Genomic DNA, 21,535 nt, shown 5'->3' with positions numbered 1-21,535 from the left:
CATGCCACATGTTATAGGCTCGGCGCCTGTAATTCCTCCAATAAAAAAAAAGAGGCTTCCCGGCACGAGAGAATAGGACAAAAGCTTCTTTTTTTGTAAAAATTTCCTTTCACTGACTGGCGCGAGGGCCATGCGAGCTTGTAAGGTCGAAGACTGTGCCTTACAAAAGGCGAAGCAAGAGAAAGAAAGACAGAAAGAAAGAAAGAAAAAAAGAAAGAAAGAAGATTTTTTTTTCTTGGTATATCGAAACTTATTCTCAACGGAATGAACAGAAGATACAAGACAAAAAAAAAGCCTATTTCCTGTTTAATAGACATTTCTCCATTTTGATAGGCTGGTAAATATGGGAAAAATTGTTCTTATTTGGGAACCTTAAAAAAAATGGCTTGCCGCAAGAACTTGAATTTTACATGATTTAAGTGCCCAGGGCTTGCACCATGCGCAGAAATAACGGGAAATGTAGATCAGGGAACTCAAGTTATGTCGCGTGTTTAATGATAAACCCAGCAAGATTGAGGTGGGTCGCAACGAAAGTATGCAAAAGCGCACCTTTGCTAGTAGGCTGTCCCTTCTTTTTCTGTGCTGCGAACGTTTCATCAAATCATTTTTATTATTTTTTTACCGAGAAGAAAGTTTTTGAATCACTATCGATCCCACCGGTCTCGGAATATCTGTCGTGTATCGACATCGCCGCAAAGCCTCTAGGCGGGATATGCAAGATGCATGGAAGCGTGCATTTCCGCGCCGGTAGAGGAGAGACTGCTTTGTCGATTTTTTTTTTCATCACTAGGGGCAACTGCCTTCAGATTCAGTCAAGCGCGACTACTGGATTTCACTTACTCGCGCGTCTATTTCTACTATCGGCCTGCTTGATATCTTCACGGCGAACCGGGAAAGACATCGACGCGTATGTGTTTCCTGTGCTGTTGCTGGTTAATGCCCCTCGTGTGCGATATCGCGTGAGCGCATCGCTCTTCATCTCGCGTGCAGGGTAGCAAACTGGACGCGAGTCTGGTTTACCTTTTTGCCCTATGTTGCTTCTATCTCTTCTAAGGTTGCGAAATCGCTGTCAGTTTGACGAAACATTTACACTGCAGTAACTTGCTCTCATTTTTCTTGTTCGACCCCAGCTTCTTTTTTTACATATATTATTGTCGAGCAGTAGAATTATAGACGCATACAAAGCGTCTCGTTTGCAGAACTTCTAATGCTATACGTAAGTGAAATATTTCGACGAGCTCTATCCATACGCCGATGGATGGATTTAATAGTGGAAATGGGTTTTTCTCAATAATTTCACGCTTCCTTCAAATAATCTTAGGAGACATAAAGCTATAGTGGATCCTACGGAACACCGGCTAGCCTCCCATCATCTTATTTCTCTCTCGCTCTCTCTGCCGAACACATTCATTTCAAATGAAGCGTCGTTACCGGTGCGCAACCGAGGTCAGAAGGCAGTTACCACGACTTTACTCTATGAGGCGTTTACATAAAATTTTGCCTGCATTGAGCGCACCTGTGCCCAGAACTTCGAACCACTTCAATTTACGCACAACACCTGTCCGGTACCGATGTCGCTGACAGATACGAGGGCGTGCAGTAAAGTAGAATGTTAGTTGGTATGTTTAATTTCAAAACACGCAAAATTAAACGGCAAGAGGTCTTAGTTTTTTTTAACTGCTGAAAATACGACAAGCTTACCTTGACCTCTGGACGCTGTAGGCGCATGCCATTGCGGCCGATTAGGCACGGGAAGTCTGCTTTCTTTTTTTTTTTCTGTTTTGTTCTTCTTAAATCTGTGCAGCCAGGTTTCAAGAACCACGACTCCTTTGAAATACTCACCTGGAACGAGAGAAAGGAAGACAAAAACACACAGTGTGGTAAGTGAACGCAATCCACAAACGACCTGCTTTTGTGGCACTAAACGATTTTTTCTCCTTTTTTATTCTGTAGGCGTAAGATACAAAATGCCACTTGAGTACTTCTTCCTAACAAGCGCACGCGTGCAATCTGCCTCAAAATAAACTACACGACATTTTCTGTTAATTTTAAATGAATTTGGTGAACAGAATAGATCAGGCTTGGTGAACACCAAGCAATAACGCAATTCAAGAAGCCGATATTGGTTCTCAAAGCATTATCGATCATTAAGTGCATATCACAACTAGCACGAACTTCAAGATGATTTTCCTAAGAGAATGCCATGAACAGGCATTGCGCTACACAGAGGTCGCATAAAGAGGAATAAAGTGGCTCGGACAGGGACAGGCTGTCCGATAGGGGGACTGTTAAAGGCGCCTTGTCCTTCTCGGCGTGTTAGTAGCTTTAATATAGTTAGTCGCTGAAAGGGTTAGTCTCTGACGTAACGTCGCGAAGTATCGCTGTCGGTACTAGTTATCTGCAGAAGAAACTGGAAGGAAATGGACATGACCACTTCACGTCCGTGAGGATCATAGTGGGTGAACGAAGTTCTAAACATAACTTAAAAAAAATAACAAAAAAGAAGAAGAAAGACTAAGAAGACTTTCATGGTGACTGGGGTTCAGAACTTAATGGAGCCCTGCAACACTTTTCCAAGTATCCACCGAATGGCTTCACTAAAGGAGTTTATTTTTAGAATCCGTCAAGTACGAGCGGAGATACAGAGATATGTCGCACGCTGTAACTGCCTTCTCTCTTCTGACGTCCCGACGGGCGCGCTGCAAGCTAAGCAGGGATAGTGCCTCGATGTGCACCCTAAGCAGGAAGGGATGGCACGGGGGACAGAAGTTACGTCACGCGCGCGTCATGACCTTGAGCACTTTTTCTTTCTTTTTTTTCTTCGAACGCGCGGCTCATTTTCAGTGTGATCGAGAGCGCGCGCGCAGGCACGTGGTGGCTTCCAGAGACGGCAGCGGTAACCATTCAGCTGACGATGCTCAAGTCAGCCAATGGCCGTGAAATTGGGTATATGGCGCGGTCATTTGGATATATGGCATCATTTGTCGAGAGAAGAAGGAAAGATTTTTAGCTGGCTTTAAGAATTATTTGTAAATTCCAGGTTGCATGCTGCGCAATAATGTTTATGATATGAAAATTTGAGCGCAAATAAACGACGCAGGACGAAGAAGGGAAACACACACCCCAAGCGCTGTTTCCCTTCTTCGCCCTGCGTCGTTTATTTGCGCTCGAAGTTTCATATCATAATGCGATACCAACTAGCCCACCTAGCTGTTGCAATAATGTTTGGTTCACATGTTCTCAGAAGCCTCGACTACCAATCGGCAGCGTTTTCTGACCATGCTGAAAAAGTGTTTTTTCAGGCAGGCCCGTAGCCAAGAGAAAGAGGGGGGGTGGGGTGGCCCCGCCCCTCCCACCCGAAAATTTGGTGAAGTAGGAGTTTTTACGAAAAATAAATAATGAAAATAGGTGTTTTTCTCAAATAGTCAAGGTTTTCAGCAAGTGCCCCCCCCCCCCCCCAACCCCGAAAAAAAATACCTGGCTACGGGCCTGGTTACAGTGTCCCTTTAACTGTAGCGTAGAAATTGAGGCGTCAGTTCAAATGAGTTCAAAGGTTGCGAGTTCAGATCCCATCGACGGAAAGGGCGACTTTTCGTCCACTTTAATTCGTTTCTACTTACGCCATAGCTACTACACTGCAGTTAAAGACAACTATTAATTTCCCTTACGATTTCCTTGGCCTGATCGTCTGTTGAATTCTTTTGGTCGTGTTGCCGTTTGGGCACCTGAAACATCGAAATTGAGTTGTTGCCGTGGCACACTATACACCCTGTACTCTCGGACGACAGTGCTTTCGGGGCCCACGAACTTAGTTTTTCGAAGGCTGGGGAATAAAACAAACGAAAAGAAAGCGTGCAAGAAAATGAAAGTCCAGAGGGGTGCCCTCTTCAGAGTCGCTGATGCACACGCGTGAACAAGCAAGCGTGTTGTCGAAGGAGCCGCTGTGACGTCGGGTGCTCTTTTGAAGCTTTTCAAAAAAAGAAAAAGCGCTCAGTACCCGCCTCTCTTGACAGATACACAGCGAAGAGAGAGCGAGATAGAGAGAGACAAAACGCTTGTTCGCTTATGAGCAAAGAGTTGTTTAGGGGCCATTAAAGATGACCGAATAATAACAACTATTCGCTCCTTCACATCTTCCCGATATGTTGTCGCAGAAGAATAACTCCCACTTCACTGTGCCTAACGTGAGGCGAAGGCCTCATGAGGAAGCAAGGATCTTCAGTCTTGCCTCACCTTAGGGATACTGGTAAAGATACGGTAAGAGTAATAGACATCACTGGTTGTCACAGTCGTTGCAACAGCGAATGTAAAGTTGCGCGTTTTCACGGTGAATTGCGCGTTTATAAAATCCTATCTTGAAAATATCCGTTGACAACTTGTTTCCTATAGTACAGAAGCCACGGACCCAGCCTTCTTGCGTTTCATCCATCGCAACGAAATTCCGAGTTTGTCACAGCAAAGCAACGTCTTTCTGGCCGAGCATATGCTCGACGCTTTTCAAAGACGCAGTGTCGTAACTAACAGGTCATATTTCATATTTTTTTCTTTCTTACAGTCCATGTTCAGATATTATGCATCGTGTTCAAATCGGTGACGGATGAAGGAAGAAAAACAGGCAGGAAAAAAAAAAGCTTTTTATCTCAATCGGGTAAAGAAAGACGAAATGAAGACGCGGTAAATTTATAGACGCAGTCCGATGGGGGACAAGGTAAATTAGGCGACGGCGCTGACCCAGGCAATATTTCACTCCTGTCGCCATTGTGCCCGTCTATTAACGCCCAATAATCGTGGACGACCAGACGCAATTCATACAGTACCTCGACTTCGAAATGGAGGTATGTTGCAATAAATGAGGAGAGAACAGAAATAGAATATCAAAAGGAAATTTTTCTTAAAAAGTTAGCGCTGCTTGCACAACGTCGCGCAAGGCTGGTGCACAGCACAGTTGGTGGACTGGTGGTGGACAAATCGGGGCACGTGTTCGGAGAGCAAAGTAGAAGAGGAAGAAGAGGACGAAATTAAGAAGACAACGAAGCGACAGCGGGCCCGTTCATGGAGATGATAGTTCCTTACGCCACACGGCGAACTATACTCGCTGTACGGTACTATACATGGCTATGCCTTATCTCTGGTTTTTTTCTGTCATCTTTTTGTGTATGTTGCTTTCTATCCCTTTCTCTCTCTTTCTTCCCTTTTTTCTCTTTTTCTTTTTTCACTTTCTCTTTCCTTTTATGTCTTTGTTTCTCTATCTCTCTTTGTGTAGTCGGTCTCTCACCTATCTTTTTCTTCCCTTTCTCTCTATCTATTTCTCTGTTCATCTCTCTCTCTGTACTCGTTCTCTCACCCATCAGGTCATTACATGCCTCGCCTAGCAAATCGGCGCAGGTCTTCTAATAGCGAAGCGGAAGAGGAAGAACAGGAAGGTGATGAAGAAGAGGGCGAAGATGGCACATGCCGGTTCATGATGATGATAATTTTCTAGCTACGACACACGGCCAACCTCCATCTTAACTGCTCTGCGTAAATTACTAAACTATGTCCCTCGTGCCAAACGCCATATGAGCCAATGTATGAGCCAGGGTTTGAGCCAATGTGCACACGATATCAGCAATATAGCGTCACATCTGAAGAAGGTAACGCAATCCGCAAACCACAGGCTGCTTACAAATTTGCCTAGGAACCTCAATCCTAACCTTTCCCAGACTCACAGCTCTTCACTGTGTACTTCAAAGCAAAGCACATAGCGAAGAGCAACGGAGAGATTGAAATTAAGCGAAAATTAAGGTACTAGCCGAGTCTTTATAGACTTTGCTAATTAAGATATCCACGAATGGTTCCCACACTTCTTGATTACGAAATTTTTCAATGACTGCTGGTATCGCTACTTAGTCGAAAGACGGTGCGTAATCAATGAAATCAGTATGCACAGCTTGGATGTGCAGATTTGTCAGTCACCTGGTCGGTGACATGGATGTGATCTACCATCGAACACCCTTTTCTTAACCTAGCCTATTCTCTGGGCTCAGTGTTGCGAAGTGTTCATCTGGTTCTATTCGAAATTAATATTATGCTGGATTTTCGGAAACGCTGTAGATTACTGAAAAGAAATGACCGAGGACCTTAGACAACAAAAATTAAAGCTTATCTACGCCAATTACTCACAATGACCTCGGTCCCCGAAAACGAAAAACTGACAGAGGAATAAAAAGGAGTCCGTGCGCATACGGCCGGCATTACCAGGTTATATTCGGCAGCTTACCGCTGTCTCAGAAAAAAAAAAAAAAGACAATGTACCCTCATTGCATCCTACAGTTACTCACCTATGAGCTAGAGAGATGGGGTTTAACAAGGAAGCATAAGGTCAAGTTACGGACCATGCAAAGAGCGCCGTAGCCAAGAATATTTAGATTGGAGAACCTAACGGGTATAGTCGATATAAAGTGAAGTTTAGCAGACCATATAATGCTTAGGGAAGATAACAGTCGGTCTACTAGAGTTACACAATCAGTACCAAGTAGCTTTGGTACGAACTCCACAGCCGTAACCACACACACACACACACACACACACACACACACACACACACACACACACACACACACACACACACACACACACACACACACACACACACACACACACACACACACACACACACACACACACACACACACAACACACACACACACACACACACACACACACACACAACAAACAAACACACACACACACACGACGACGACGACGACGACGACGACAACAACAACAACAACAACCACAACAACAAGGACAACAAATAGTCACGATGCCGTGGAAAACGCGAATTGGAGCTCAAGGACGCACCGCTCATCTCCCATGGCAGAAGAAGCAAGCAAATGAGAAGCTTCCTAGGCGGTCAGTCGCGATGGAACTGTATGGAGAAGGAGGGAGTGGTTTGAAAGTGCGAGAGCTTCTTCATTCTTGGTGATGTTCCACGAGAGGTTTTGCGAGAACGAAACCAACAGTTGCCAAGCACGCACGCGCGACGGAGAGTAAGAGTGCGCGCACGTGCGTCGCGTCGAGCGAATTTCGGATAATTTGCATGCAAAGCGGGGAGAATTTCTTTTGCGCTTGTCCTACATGCCTCGTCGTCGGGCCCAGTGCATCAGACACGGCGCTTCAATTTGGTCCTCCGTCTTTCTCCGTGTATGGCGTGACTACACCCCTTCTGGGTATTGTAGAAGAGGCCGGAACCTTGAACTTTCTCTGGGCATTAATTCCGGTAAGCACAACACCGCCTCCACCTCGCCGCAGTATATTCGTTCGCTTAGACTTAACATGATAACGCTCCTCCACGAAGGCCGTGATTCTCAAGCGGCGCAATTTTTTCAGAGTTGGAATCGGAAGGATAGACACCCCCCTAGAATGCGCTGATGACGGCGAACGTTGAAGGTACAAGAAGACGCCTGCGGATAACTGCACGCCTGCGTGTTAACGTCAAAATAACTAACGATCATCTAATCAAGCCTACGCGAAGCGCCGAAAAGGCAGGAGGAAGGAACAAGCGGTCTGGCAGTGAACTTTCATCCACTGAGAGGCGAGCACTACTTAGTGAACAGCTCATGTGTATAGTAATATTGTACATGATGAAGAGACTTTTACGCACCCATTACACGTAATCGATTAGCTGTTAGCAACATCTTTTTGGTGCTTTTGTAATTGATCGATTGCCTTTTTTTTTTTTTACTCGGTAACGCACACTGTAAATTCCTTACTTTTTTCTGCAATGCATGTAACCGTTACTTTATTAGCAAGGCAGACTTGTAACCGGACAAGCCGTTTTCAGCGCCAACAGTAGCATGCCCGCAGCCGCAGAACGCGGACAGGTCATGGATGCGCGTGTTTCGACAGGCACACGGGCATTCTGCAGCGCTCTGTATTTTCGCAGGTCGCGCGGCCTTTATTGTCAGCACCGCATGCGTAATATCGCGGTGGTTTCGCTGTTCCGCCTTCATTCGAAGGCTCCCGACCGCTGTTCGACAGATTCGGCATCCGTGTCCTTGCGTTTGCAACATTAGCGAACGTTCGTTGCATCATGGGAGGGCGTGGCGCGAGGAGTATACGTAAATGCAATACCTGGCGCTACATAATCGTGCCTGCACGCTTTACGAGAAAGCGCTACAAGGTGCTGCGTAACTGCAACTGCACTTTTGACTCTTCTGTACGAGCACTTTGTCCAGGTTTAGTAATACCTGAAAAACCTGCGCAAGTGGCGTAATAGCTAAGAGACTCTGGTCTTGGGGTCGAGGTCCGTGGTAGAACACGTGGCACTGCCAAACTGCCGTTTAAAACTATCCTATAATGCCTTCGGCAAGTACAGTTGCGAAGTGCCCACTACGCCAAAATTCTTCCTTTTGCGCATCAGCGAACGGCCCACTACGCGCCCGTAAGGCAACACGCGACTCTATGCGGCCGCTCACTTTGTAGATGCTTTTGCTGCTGCTGCCGATTGATTATATCTGAGCCCTTTGTAATGGGTGGGCCTTTAAACCCCTCACTCGTCGTACAATTCACACGCCTTGACGTCTGGCGCGATCCTACGCTTCTGCCACACAATATTGCATGCGTAAGACTCCTCGAATTACACGAAACTCGCGTAGGGTTTTCTTCGAAAGCTGCTCCAAGCAATGGCGAGGCTCGGTAGAAGAACACCCGCCTGCCCCGCGGAAGACCTGGGTTCGATTCCCACTCGAACTGACGTTTTTGGGGGCGAAGCTCCTTAGAGTGTGGGTCATTCCCTCCTCTGTAGTATGTAGCCAGCTCTAGTTTAATGAATTGCTCACTAGATGGCGTTTGATGTATTTCTTACAAGGCCAACACTAAGAAAAAAGAGTAAAGGTTTTTTTTTTTTTTTGTCGAGCCTGGTGTCACACTTGTCACCGCCCCGTTATAAAGGGGACGCTCATAGCATCCATCCATCCATCCATCCATCCATCCATCCATCCATCCATCCATCCATCCATCCATCCATCCATCCATCCATCCATCCATCCATCCTTCCATCCATCCATCCAGAGCTCTAGTTTAATGAATTGCTCACTAGATGGCGTTTCATGTATTTCTTAGAGTTGCTGTTTAAAGATGACAGATGGCGCTTGTATAATGCGAATGGCGCATGTCATTGGATGCCTGCGATCGTAAAAGGCGCTCGCTCTTGGCGCGCTTTCTCTTTCGCTCGGGAGCGGACACTTTCCCTGCATTTCACCGATCCCAAAGCGGTGATAATGAAGAGACCACGTAAACCAACAGTACAATAAAAGTTTGATGTTTAATATATACACGGTGTTTCACACTCTTTATATGATGTACTGGGCGAATTTCACGGAAGAGTTTCACGGTTTACCGATGATTTCCTCCGGAGCTTCACCCCACTCATCATCATTCACCCCGTGGATATGCTGTGATTTTTTATTCACTATATTTTTGCATCTATCTAGAATTTTTGCTCACGGACAACGATGATTTTTCGCTCACAACCAACGACGCCGACGGAATACCCGCGACGGATATATTTCCGGTAATCACGACAATAATAAATCCACGCGAGAGATTACGTCCACAACACTTTGCCAGCAACGAGCGTATAATAAAAGAGCATTGTGTACTCGGGCCGCTCTCGTTGTATGCTGCTGAAGCGCGCGGTCATCCTTTACAGCGAAACTGTCTTGGCTAGGATGCGGAAAAAAATGCGTCCGAGATGTTGACAAAAACACATCATCCGCGCGGCGTGGTCACGCCATCTCTGAAATGCATGACCCTACTCCTCCCACCTCCCCACCCCCCTCCCGCAAAATAGCACCTTCCAAGAATAAATGTAGTCGAGGAAAAGGCGGTGTCGCCACACATTCCGTTCATATGTTTACGTCGCTTGACCAACAGTAGTGGCCCGTACGACATCAAGGGGCACCTAATGACGTCGCTACGGAAGTGGCATTGTCAAGCGAGAATTTTAAGTATAATTAAACAAAACAAACAGCTTCACTGGTATTACATCTCCACATAGTGAAAGGGCTCTGAATTTTAAACAGGAACTGCCGGAAATCCGAAATACGTGACCTCCGGCCCCTCACATTCCGTTGAAATGTGAAGAAAAATTCGTAAACAGGGTGTGTGTCGGAGCCGACGTTTCTACAAGCAGACTTCTTCTTCTTCAAGGCAGCAACTGCTTTCCTTAGCGCTTGTGTGTATATGCTTCATGCCCTCTCCTCAAATTGAAACAAAGGAGGAGAGGGCAACCGTGAAAGCGGGGGTGGAGGAGAAGGACGGGTCGCTGTGACGAATTGAGTGAGTCAAAAGGAAAGGGGAATATTATGTGAAAACGAAAGAAAGTGGGACACTGGGGGGGGGGGGGGGGTTACGTTTCACTGAATTATGGTTGTGGAAAGGAAGCACCACTCAAGCGGTGCTTTCCGCATCGTTGAAGAAGACAAGTCTGCTTGTCGAAACGTCGAGTCCGAAACACCCCCTGTTTACGAATTTTTCATCACGAGCTCCCATCTTCCCCTGACTGCTGCCTTCTATTGAAATATGAAGGCTTTTCTGACATCCTCTTAAACGACTACAGTTTCCCTTGTAAAGCGGTGGTGCTGCTGTTAGAATTTTTAAGCAAGAGACTTCTCAAGGCTTGCGCCGGATCGGTGGCATCCAGCACTCGCAACGCGCTTCGAGAGCAATTGAGTAAACAAGTTCTGAGTACGAGAAGATCGCGCAAGTATAGACCAAGCCAAAGCTGACAGCTTTGCACATTGAAGTGTGATCAACCTGCGACAACGCTAACTCTGCGAGTCCCATACGCGCGTGCACTAAGCAAAAATTCTCCCAACAGCACGAATGAAAAAAGATGACCCAAATGTAAAAAGTTTTCCCGCCAGCCAACAACTCCTAGACTCGCCTTACATGCCGCTGAAGAGCGGATTGGCCACCAGTGTACATGCACCGACGCACTGATTTCGCAATTACAGTCGCACCATATTTCTTTTTCTGAACGCGTGGGAAAAATTGTGGCAAAAATTGCGGCAAACAGGGTCGAGCGCAGGTGAACAACAGTCGGTCGATTCCCGCCACAAGGCATTTCTTTTTTTTTTCCTCCTCTGACTACGACCGGAAAAGTTCCAGTTACAGACGTTTTCTATCGAAGCTCAGCATAGAGGCGCCGATTAACCGGTGTGGTTTCCACATAAAAACGGTGCCTTCTTATATGCGTGTAATTACTTCTTGCGTCACGCTTCATAAGGAGAAAGCTTCAGTGCCAGCGTTCGAATGGCGTAAGAAGCAGACAGGACACGTTGCCAACTAACGACTGAGTTAATTAGCGTTAGCACGCGCCTGCTTTCTTCGTCATCCGTGCGGTTCTTTTCGCTACTGTGTGAATAACGTCATATACCAACTAGCCCATCAGCCTGTCCTCTTGATTAAAGAGTTAATGTTTTGTTGTGCTTCCGACTACAGCTAAAGCGGCCGCTTGAGGGCATTCCTTCATGGTATGAACAAAAAGACAGCAGGCCCCAATAAAGCAACGAAGCACACCTGTCAAGTGTTTTTGGCTCCGTCTAATTCGATGACATGTAAAGGGGAGAACTGCCCCTAGCTTTCTTTGTCATAATCTACAGTGACGATGGAAACAACCGCGAACGTGCGGCATCTACATTATCTGCTGTTTCACATTTCTTTTCACGCGGTTGTAGCCTGGATGGTGATGAAAGCCACTAGAGTCATCCATGATGCAGCCAAGAACCATTCTAGCACCTTTTTATTGCCACCATGGTCAGACCGTGATGAAAACAGCGCGCCGCGCTGTTCGCGTTTCTTTCCATCACCCCTGTACACTTCCGACGGTCTCAATAATGCTACTTTCCTCGATGAAATAAGCAAAGTGCCCCCAAAATCCCTGGTGTACCATGCAACTTTCTATACGCACGCACACACGTAGACAGTGGCTGGCGAAGCATGTCCCATGCTTACGCTTACTGCGGCCTGGAGTTCCTCTTCCTGTATTGTTTGTTGTAACAAAAGACTACACAGAGGTACCCCGCACCCACGCTTGCCTTGTGGGAAGCTGATATCACGTAATCATTTCACACAACGCTTCGCTAAACATCCCGCAGCCGTTCCACAGTACGCACTCAAGAGAGAGAAAGTTAAGTGAGAGGCATAGAGGTTAACCAGGGGGAAATTATCCGGTTTGCTACCCTGCATTGGGGGTAAGGGGGAACAGAAAGGTAAGAAAGGAAAGAATGAGAGAAAGAGTAAAAAATATAAACACACACACACACACACACACACACACACACACACACACACACACACACACACACACACACACACACACACACACACACACACACACACACACACACACACACACACACACACACACACACACACACACACACAGCGCGCTCGATTTGGACTTTATACGGAACATGATGGCGTCGGCGACAGCAAGAATGCGCCTGGAGTGTCCATACAAATGCTATCGCAATAAAACATCGACGTTATCAGGGTCATATTCCTGGCCATCATCATAGCATGTCTATTGCAGAACACAATGTATATGTGATGTAGATCTTAAGTTACCCATGTCCAGCGTCAATTAAACTGATTATGGATAAGAAAAGTTCTTTATCACTCGCCTCTAAGTGATTGCTGCCCTCAACTAAACGTTCACCTTTATTGTTTGGCGCACACTGACTTATTATAACGGACAACGAACATGTTACTTGTTATATTACCACGATCTACTCAACTTAATGTTGTGATCATCGTCGTCATTGTCAGTCTTTTTAATAATACGGGCTATCTGTTTATATAGGGCTAAAAACTGTCGCTCTGAATTGCGTAAAATATACACGTGTAATCAAGCTTTGGCACGATTCCTAAGGTGCGCAATGGATGTAAAAGATATGGTATGACAGAATGATAACGAAAACCTGTGAACAAAAATGGCACTTCTATAGATCATCAAGAGCCATGAAAGAAAGGGCCTGGAGGCACGTGCTTTGTGTTATGATATCGACAGAAAACAAGAGACGAAAGGCAGAGGTCCGTTTGGTATACTGTACACTGAGGGACGGGGTAAGGTCAGAAAAAAATAACGACAAAAGAAAATCTGTCGCTTCATAAGCGTTAGCATCAGAAGAGTATTTGAAACGAAGAGTATTACTGAAATGCTAGTTTACACTAGTAGATGGCAAAGTGATGCTTAACCTTGTTATCTCCACAAGTACAGATACTAGATTTTATGACACCAGAGGAAAGTAAAAGAAAAACGATAACATCGGGAGCGGTGTCTACTTTTTTCGTTACCTAGGAATCTAGGAATCTGCGCAAGGATGACACTCTAAAACATTCTTCTATTCGCGGACGAAAGTGTCGTTTTCAGAAAGATAACGAATACTAACGATTCTTCCTCACTCCAATCTGATCTTGATGCAGTTGCTAATTGGTGTAACGAATGCTCAATGCAGCTAAATATTAATAAATGTAAGGTCATGCGTATTTCTAAAAAAATCTTCCTGCCCACCACCATACTACATTGAAAACGTTCATTTAGAATCACTCACTTTATATAAATACCTCGGCGTGTACATTACAGCAAACCTGAACTGGTCTACACATATCGAGCACTTAATTAACAAAGCTAATCACATGTTAGGTTACCTTCGTCGAAATTTGTATCATGTTCCTCCTTCCTTGAAAATCCTCCTTTATAAAACACTAATTCGATTGAAATTGGAGTATGCTACACCGGTCTGGGATCCCACCCAAGTAAACTTAATTTCTGCTCTAGAAATGGTACAGAATAACTCCGCACGTTTCATTCACTCTAATTACAGCCGCACCGCCAGTATAACTTCCATGAAATCATACCTTTCTCTCCTATCATTATCATCGCGCAGAAAAGTGTCACGCATTGCCTTGTTTCATAAAATGTATCATCATCCTGCGCTACGCGATCGCCCCATCCCTGAGCCATCCTATGTATCCCATCGCACAGATCACAGTCACAAAGTCGGACTCGCTTCATGTAATACTGCGCACTTTTATAATTCATTTCTACCACGAACCTCTCGCGATTGAAATGGCCTTCCCGCGGACGTTGTGAACATTAATAATCATGAACAGTTCCGTAATTCCGTAGCTAACATTGTATACTCAGGCTCTTTCTAAACTCACTGTAAGTTCACATTTTGCTCTTGTTTCATGTGCGTTTTCCAGTACTTTTTTTGTTTTGTTTTTTTATTTTTTTGTTCCTTTGTTTCTTGTTTTTTTTTGTGTGTGTGTGTCAAAGTGTTGTTATCACTCCCCCTCTGTAATGCCTCTGGCCCTGAGGGGTACAACAAAATGAAATGAAATGGGCTCTTCCAATAACCACTCAAAGGTCATCTGAAACATGAAGGTATTTTTTCCGCAAAACGAAGGCATACAACTGTAATTTACATGTCCGCCAAAGTATAAAGAGGACATGATGCATCAACTCGACCCGCAGTGCCTAACCACTACATTTTAACTTTCCGCTAGCGTGCAGCGCAAGCCTTTTGAAGGATGAAGCACAGAATAAATCGACTCCGCAAAGTCGATAAAGCGAGCCATATATCCCGAAGTCAGGCTTACTGCTGGAGTAGTTAATAGACGACACAAAAAACCGCACACAACGGCACAACTCTCATCTTTGGTCCGTGTTGCCCACTGATTGTTCCGTGGAAGTGTCTCTTAAATAAAACACGAAAGACAATATTCCAAGCTCAGAAATAAAGCAGGAAGCAAGCGTAACCGCAGGAAGGTATAAGCGCAAAGGGGGGAAAAGACACTTCTTTATGGATACGACAGGGCGAAATAAATCTTGTCTTCATTTAATGTGACAGCGCGCATGAAAGTTCAGGCCTAGAACATGAACAGCCAGGTATGGAAATGAGCATACAATTAACTTCGGTCGCGCCTAGAGCTCGTGTCTTCAATGCCACGTACAAGAATAGGAAATAAATAAAGAATTTCGTAGATGATTACGGTCGAACAAGCAGGTCATATACCTTCGCCAACATTATGCACAATTCCACGATTGGTTCCCACCTACCTTTAAAATAAGTTTTAGCACGGGTACAAGCGTTCACAGGAGCAATTGCCAAACCGTCGTAATGCTCGACATTTTATCATCAAAAGCGGTTGGCAAATGAGCATTCAGAAAGAAATGGTAAGGTAATTCTGCTATGTTGACTACTCGATTTGGTATATTTATTAGTAAGTACCTGTCCTAAGAACGACGAGAGCTGCGCTCCCAGATTCACGCCCGTTGAGGTGGCTGAGCAGTAATGTGGCGACATATGCTGTTTATCACAAGGTCGCGGTCATCTTCCCAGCAGCAATTTGGCGTTAACACAAAACCAGACTGCCCCCTCCCCCTTCCCCCAAACACACACACACACACACACAAAAATAAAATAAGACGTACGGTAGCTCCACTACCGTGAAACATGAGGAAGTGTGCAGCACGGGCACCCAGTGATTCCCGTTCGTTGATTTCCCACTGCTCCGTTTACCAAAGCGTCGCTGACGCCAATGTTTGAGGCAAGCATGTAGGGTTTCCCCGGCATGAGCAGAATCTTGTTAGGGAGATTCGCAAACTCGGTGTGCGACATGTGCGTTACTTTTCGCTGCGATTTATCGACTTCCTGCTTGTTACGGCAGTTGAGATACGCGTCGTCTGCAGCGAGTTCCGTAAGGTTTCCCCCATCATTTGTAGCGACGCAGCGCCGGCGAAGCGTAGAGGGAGGGGCATTCGCTCACTCGGCCAGGCGGTGGCGCCCTCTCTTGTGCGGCCTATAGTCAGCCGCAGGTTTCCGAAACGTTTATAGCGATTTTTAGTTAATTATTGCAACTATTTTGTGGTTATTTCTGTTAATTACATTATTTTAGACCTTGTTCGTTCATTTTATCCCGGTTTTGAGCATTGCTAGCCTTGTTATGGCCTGTATTGAGCGCTTTACTGCGAGCGTAACTACGCCACACGAGGTGCATGGATGGACGACAAGCCGGGCCCCTAAAGTGCACCGCACTTTAAAAAAGGCAAAGAAAACCGAAATAAAACACACAGGTAACGTTACACCCGCCACGGTGGTCTAGCGGTCATAGTACTTGCAACATCACAGACAGATCCGTGATTTCATGTGTCTCAACTGCGGTCTTTGCGGAACATCTATTGGGCTCCTCTCGCGAACACAAATCGAGCCACAGGTCATCTTCAACAGCTGCAGAACTTGTTGCGTTACATGGGAAGCTGTCCACTTCGTTTCCAGCCCGATAGCACTCAATGGGACAATACTTTCTGACGCAAAATGAGTTGTGCAAGCCATTCATTCTTGCTCGAAGAAGGGGCCAGCATTACGGCTCACACGTCGTACAGATATTCGATCTCGCACAGAGAAATGGACCCTCAGTTGCATTCCAATGGGTATCCGGTCACTGTTGTACAAGCAAGAACAGCTGCTTCTAAACTCGTAGTGAAGACAGCACACTCGCGAAGCGATGTAAACCCTTCGTTGACTCCAGTCACGCAAAACTGCACATGCTCTTGACGAAACGCCTCACGGCTTAAAGTCGACCAAAACCAAGGAAGCATGCCTCGCTAGATTCACCAGGCCACTGCCTTCACACGACGCTACTCACACCTTATTGGCCTGCGGACAGCCCAAACTGTGAAAGATGTCGAGTGTCTGAAACTTCACAACCTTTTTTTTTTTTTTTTTTTTTTTTTGCGACCGGCTGCATAACTGTCACAGCGGAATGCGCTGACTTCTACGTTGGAAGACATTGCAAGGAAAATAGTGCCTCAAAGCTCAATTTTGTGCGCAGTGTGTGACCACACACTAGCTACAACCCCTACATGGACTGATGTGGGCAATCATTATGTTGATTTCTTTTTTTTTTCTCGTGTGTGCGTGCGCGCGCGCGCGCGTTTGTGTGTGTGTGTGTGTGTGTGTGTGTGTCTGTCTGTCTGTCTGTCTGTGCGCATTCATTTCTTTCTTTTCTTTTCTCTCTATCTGCTCCTTCTTTCCGACCCCATATTTCTCCACCCCAGTGCAGGGTAGCAAACCGAATGCTAATATCTGGTTAACCTACCAGCCTTCCTCTTCATCTCTCTCTCTCTCTCTCTCTCTCTCTCTCTCTCTCTCTCTCTCTCTCTCTCTCTCTCTCCCTCTCTCTCTCTCTCTCTCGCTCTCTCATTACGTGATTCAGCACGAATTAAGCGGTCAAAAAGAACAAAGCAGACAAAAGAGTAGTAGCCGTCCTCGCACGCTTCACTCTTTTGTGTCCATATAATTTGCGCTAAATCAACGCAGTGATAATACCATACCAATTAGCCCCACCGTCAGTCCTACTGGTGTTACGGAGTATTTGAACAGTACCGCACTGTACATCAACTCGAAATTTTAGGAAACCCGTCTGTTACGTGTTCATTGTGCACACGTATCGCTTCTTCCTGCCTTCATCCTCTTCCAGCGTCATCTTTGCCCATCTTTGTTTTTTCGCCGGTACAGACGCAGCAGACCAGAGCGTACCGTCTCGTGTATCTTTGCCCTTCCTCTAAAGAATTCGTTTTCTCTCTTTCTGCAGCCTTGCTAACAGCCACTTCAGCCTTTATTTACTTTTGGTCCGGAGGGGGACATTAAGTAATATAATAAAGATTAAATACGCAGATTAAAAGTAAATACGATAGTTTGGACATTTCATAAAGCTTACAGCGACGAAAAGTAGCAGTGACATCGGGGGAAAAAAAAGGACCTTCTCTTTTCAATATTTAACGAGAGAAAGGGACACATCGAACAAAACGACCTTCCGCATCACTGCTTGCCGGTTAGATGTGGGAGGCTGCGAACGCCAACCGCCGAGAGAGAAGAGAAATGACCGCGAGGTGAGAATATGGCCAATTCCCGGGGTTCGTGAGAATGCTGGCAGCGCATGCGGACAATGCGGGCAAATTACGTGCGCCGCGCAGACTTCGTCGGTGAAGACGGCACAACGCTTCTCGAGTTCATCTTGCACGGGCAGCTGCGCTGTTCAGGGTGCAGGAAGAAGCATATATCACGTCGAGAAATGAAAGATGGGGAGCAATTATTTCGTGCTTGCCTTTTTTAAAAATTTCTTTATGCAGGCCGGCTATATACATTAGCGTATGGGAAATTTCGCACTGCATACATTAAAAGCGGTTCACGAGATTCATAAATTCAGCGCCTCCATCTTTCGTGCCTCCTGGCTTCCTGGACTGCGCATAACGATGGGTATTCGTTTTTCGCGAAAAAAAAAAAAAAAGCTTTCAAGGCTACGTTCTCAGCATCTTGACGGTTGATTCTTCTACAAGTCGTATCTCTTTCTTTAAGGTTTATTTACGGAAAGCTAATAGAAGCACGAGTGAACGGCACTGAATTACATGTTGCATCGTTAATTCGTCAGCTTGAATAAAGGGTCACGGCGCTGGATAGCTTTTGCGAAGTATCATCGAGAAGAGAAGTCGTGTTTGCCGGGCAAGTGCTACAAAACTTAGAACAATGGCGTCTGGCAAAGAACTTTGCCCACTTTCTGCAAGTAACGAGTCCAAGCTTTTTCGATTTCCTGTCATGTTAGACAAGTAAGCGCCGCAAAGAATATCCCGGCCGCCAGCACCTTCGAGGAACCACTTAATGAAGGAACCCCCCCCCCCCCTACACACAAATCATGGATCGAATTCATAGGGCCTTTTATACTCAGCACTACTGCGCCATGATTGATTGGCATCAACTCTTACGAACAATTTAAATTAAAGAGCTTGCGTGCACGAAAATACGGAATCCTGAAGTGCAGAGAATATATATCGGAAGCTACTTCTTTCGACAAAGCATATCGTTCGTTGTCGTCCATTCCTGGAAGAGAGCGCTCACGGCGAGAGCAGATAATGCGCGGCATACGCCAAATGCGCGCTCCTCGCTTCCGGTCAGTTGAGTATATCGTGAGAGAGAGAGAGAGAAAAAAAAACGAGAGAATGAGAAGGGGAGGGAGATTACCGCCCACGTTCCGCGGTAATGCAGCCTGCACGGGAAACAGCGCGCGCGCGCGCTTCTTCCGCGGTACGTGTGATCCGAGCCGGAAAGCTCATCAGCCGCATATTCCCCTCGGCAAGCTGCGCGCCATACGACGGCCCGGCAGTAAATTGGATGGCCCGAGCAGGCGGCATTGCGCCGACAGTGCGGCGCGCTATCCTCTGCTGCCTGTGGGAACCCAGTGCACGAAGGCACGCGCCGGGGAGAGGCGCTTTAACTCTTGCCGCGCCTTTCGTGGTCGACGCGAGTAACAACAAAAGCACGGCGAGACGAGTTTTGCGCTCGACCGCCATTTACGTGTTTGAGATTTTTTTTTATTATTTATGCGGGTACAGAGGAGACGTCTATGCTGAAAAAAAAAAAAAAAAACATTCCGCCGACTGCCGTATTATGAATAGAGATATACGAAAACGAGGCCGTCTTTAAAGATGGGTATTAAAATCTTTCAAACCTGCACGGCACTTGAAACAGCGCACACGTGGCAACAAGCGCGAATACGAGCAACACGTAGCTGGTAGCACCGCAAGAAAGGAGGGATAGCTCAGTTTGAAGTAGGACATGATCATCCAGGGCGTTCGCATAGAATATGAAAGGAATAGTGAACGCGTCCACAATATCGCGAATGCGACTTCATTTGACTCGCAAAATGTAGTCGACGCCGAAAGCTCGCGCGATGCGGGTTCCGCGAACCCAAATTTCCGCTCATCTTTAACCTTAACAAAACCCAACAACAATTCCTGTACGCGCGGGGCAACTAGAGCAGTCGAGAAATCGGAATTCCGAAGTACATGTCCAGGATCTAAGAGCGTGGAGCTTTTTGCCGAGATTCCGCGCTTTTTAAACATTCGCACCTCTGGCGTACTACGGGGGAGGGGAAGGAAGGTCAAACCCCCCGAAATTTTTCAATTTGGCATGTATACATATACACGCACACATACAAACGCACGCACGAACATGGTAAAGTGCGGTCGAACCCCCCACCCCGAAAAAATTTTTGGCTACGCTACTGATTCGCACTTACGTGACGCAGTGCGCTGAAACAGTGAAGCAAGTCCTAACGCATGCTAACGCATGTTTACAGATATGCAAAAACGGCGAAAATGTTTGAGGCCCGTGTACTTAGATTTAGGTGCACGTTAAAGAAACCCAGGTGGTCGAAATTTCCGGAGCCCTCCACTACGGTGTCTCTCATAATCATATCGTGGTTTTGGGACGTTAAACCCCAGATATTATTATTAGATATGCAAAAACTAAGTTTCAAGTGATAAGCCGAATATAGAAAGCACGCATGCTAAAAGCGCATGTTTACAGATATGCAAAAACTAAGTTTCAAGTGATAAGCCGAATATAGAAAGCTCGAAGTCCTGCGCGCTTCGTGCCTGTTGCAGGGAGGCGGTGAAAATGTGATTAAGTTCGGGCCTACACACTAAAGCACGTGCGCCACTCTGACGATTGCGGAAGGGCGCGAATAACCATGTGAACTGCGGTACTGATGTCCCTCGAAAGCGGTCACAGATAAGCATAGCGGCGATAGATGGCTCTAGACGAAACAAAAAGAACCACACATGTATTAGATAACGATATTGTTACGAAACAATACGGGCGTAGATTAGCGCAGTGTTCTCAAAATTGATGAAAACGGTGAGCGTGTGAAACGATTTTGGGACGTGAAACCCCACCAATTATTTTATATCTAATAAGGTTTCATGCGCCCATTGCAATCTAGCATGTGTTTTTCGCTAAAACGTATATTTCTACGCACATTATTACAGTTAGCTTCGCCTGTAACGATTCCGGTTGTATGCATGCTCTTCCCTGCTTTTAGAGCGCAGCTCTTAGGCGGCCGTTCCTGCGTTGAGCGGCGTCGCCGTCGGTCGGTGGCGTAACCGACAGACGTGAAAAAGTAAAATGAGAAAATATTCCTAGGATCGAATGGGACTTGAACCCGGGCCCTCTGGGTGGCAGCCGAGTATTCTACCACAGAGCCACGCTGGTTCTTGAAACTCGTGTGCAAAAAGACCCTATACAGACGTCATGTCGTGCAAGGAATTGCGTTAACCTATGTAATATAGCGTGGCAGAAGAGTAAAATAACAACCAGTCATCACACAATGCTAATTGCGCACCGAGTGTGTGGTTCAATGCTTCACACCCACTGCAAAGTGCTCAGGCATAATTCTTCATCGTCATCAGCCACATGCAGCATCAACAAAGTGCACATAATACCTTACAGATGTGTAGCGGGTACCTCGCTTATCTGCAGAAAGACGAATAATGGCGTAATGGGTGCTGTCCTACTTCACAAAGATTATGATTTATGGCGCAGTGGATACCTTGTATGTGTACTTGTATTAGTTGCCCCAAGAGAGTTTCGAACGGGCTCTAGAAAGGCCGCTCTTCCAGCTTTCGACGGGACTGTGCTGCGCG

The sequence above is a fragment of the Rhipicephalus sanguineus genome, chromosome 1 (assembly GCF_013339695.2).
Source record: "Rhipicephalus sanguineus isolate Rsan-2018 chromosome 1, BIME_Rsan_1.4, whole genome shotgun sequence".
Classification (NCBI taxonomy): Eukaryota; Metazoa; Arthropoda; class Arachnida; order Ixodida; family Ixodidae; genus Rhipicephalus; species Rhipicephalus sanguineus.
The sequence above is the reverse complement of the archived record's forward strand: the minus strand, read 5'-3'. Positions refer to the sequence as shown.